The sequence below is a fragment of the Mus caroli genome, unplaced genomic scaffold (genome assembly GCF_978045245.1).
Source record: "Mus caroli unplaced genomic scaffold, Mus_caroli_1 scaffold_18, whole genome shotgun sequence".
Lineage (NCBI taxonomy): Eukaryota > Metazoa > Chordata > Mammalia > Rodentia > Muridae > Mus > Mus caroli.
Genome location: NW_028227273.1, coordinates 79,611,639 through 79,613,464, shown reverse-complemented (window position 1 = coordinate 79,613,464; position 1,826 = coordinate 79,611,639). Strand labels below are relative to the sequence as shown.

Sequence of the window (1,826 nt, the reverse complement as noted above, 5' to 3'; positions counted from 1 at the left end):
TACCCATTTAGGCTGGGCTAGTTGGCCAGCAAACTCCCATGATCTTCCTGTCTCCATCCCTACCAGTGCTAGGGTTAAAAGCATACCAAACTTTTATGTGAGCAGTGATATGAACTCAGTTCCTCTTATTCACAGCATGTACTGTTAGAGCCCCTCCCTGCCAAGGACCTGCCTCAGCTTGGTTTGGGGTCTTGAGGAAGGGGTGTTGGAAGAAATGACTCAGAATCAGTGATGGATGAAAGCTGACAGTTCTATGGTCTATTTGGCATAGCTCTCTAGACACTCTATATAGATAGCTTATGGGTTTTTCTACCAAAGTAAAAAAACCTACTAGAAAAAAATTCTAAATGAGCTATAATAGCTCCCAGAATAGCTCAGCTCTGGAAGACCAAAGCCCAGTCTTTTATTTACATATCAATACATTCATTTACCCCAGGTTCCCTTTTGATTATTCCACAAATCAGCATTTTATGACCTTAACCCCTTGACTCTTAGAAAATGACAGCAAGCACATTTTTTTTAAACATAGCAAGCCCTCTATGGTTTGCTGGACATAGTACTTATGGTTGCCAAATCCAGACACACAGACTATTTTTATGTGAGAAGGCTTTCTGTTTTTTGTCCTCTTCACTGCCTAAGTTTGGCTGTCTGGAACTTGTTCTATAGACAGACCTTGAGATCAGAGATCTGCCTGTTTGTAAGCACAAACAATACACTTAGTTGGGTGGGATCCTGCTCTGAGATCACTACTACCTCACTTTTTAGTGTTCCTTATTACTTGAACCATGAACTTTGTTAATTTCCCTTTACTGACTCATTCGTACAACTGCCTCTGTTCTTTCAGATCCATGAAGTCCCTCATATAATTCATATTGCTTCCTTATATTTTGCAAACTTGAGAAATCCTGTTTATATATCCTTGAACTCATGTTTTCAGAGTTCTTTCTCACAGCCCTAATGGCTGTCCTGAAGATCACAGTACTACCATTTTGTTGAGGAACATTATATACACCCTCACCTCCCAGAATTATGTTATTTCCAGTTGTCATGGAGTCATTAACCTTGGCAAGGAGAACATTCCCTGAAGGAGGAACATGAAGTAAAATATCTACATTATTATACAAACAAGCCTTATGCCACATCCATACTCAAGGAGACACACACCTTGCTGACCCTGCTTCAGGGGCAGGAACCATGTCATGCCATCTCCTCTGTGCCCATGCTAAACCCCAGATCTTGGACTACAGATATAGAAAAGAATGAGTAAGAGTACACTAGAACCAGTCCTGTCCACAGAGGCAGCCCTGTCCACAGATGAGACAGACACATTGACTGCAGAACCTGCCCTGTCCACAGTGAGACAATGACCACAGAACCAGTTCTCAGCCACAGGTGACACACTGACCACAGAACCAACTTCAGGCCATAGGTGAGACACCCACCACAGAACCAGCCACAGACCATAGGTGAGATACTGGCACAATCATTTGGGGCTAGGATAACTGACCTTTTATGAAGAATTTTCTTTCTTTTTCTATTAATTAATTTTAATTGATACAAAATGGCATTTAAATGTTACCTATTTACTAAGAACCATGTGATGTCTCCAGGCATGCATACATATTGGGACACTGAAATTGAGTTAAACAGTGGTCTCTCTAACCTTCATTTGTTAAGGAACAAACATCAAGAATTTTTTATTCTTTTTTTTTTCAACTTCTTAAAATGATCACTATTCATTTCTTTCCTTTTGTTACAAAACACCTAACCCAAACCACTTCAAGATGGCATGGTTTATTCTGGTCAACAGATCAAGGATATAGTCT

At 40.3% G+C, this 1,826-nt stretch overlaps 1 non-coding gene across 1 annotated transcript; it reads right to left on the bottom strand.

Moving 5' to 3' along the window:
* Nucleotides 1-299: 299 nt before the first annotated feature.
* On the bottom strand, nt 300-363 carry LOC115029838 (U7 small nuclear RNA). Its single transcript, XR_003835394.1, has one exon. It is a non-coding gene; the product is annotated as a U7 small nuclear RNA (small nuclear RNA).
* Nucleotides 364-1,826: the final 1,463 nt, after the last annotated feature.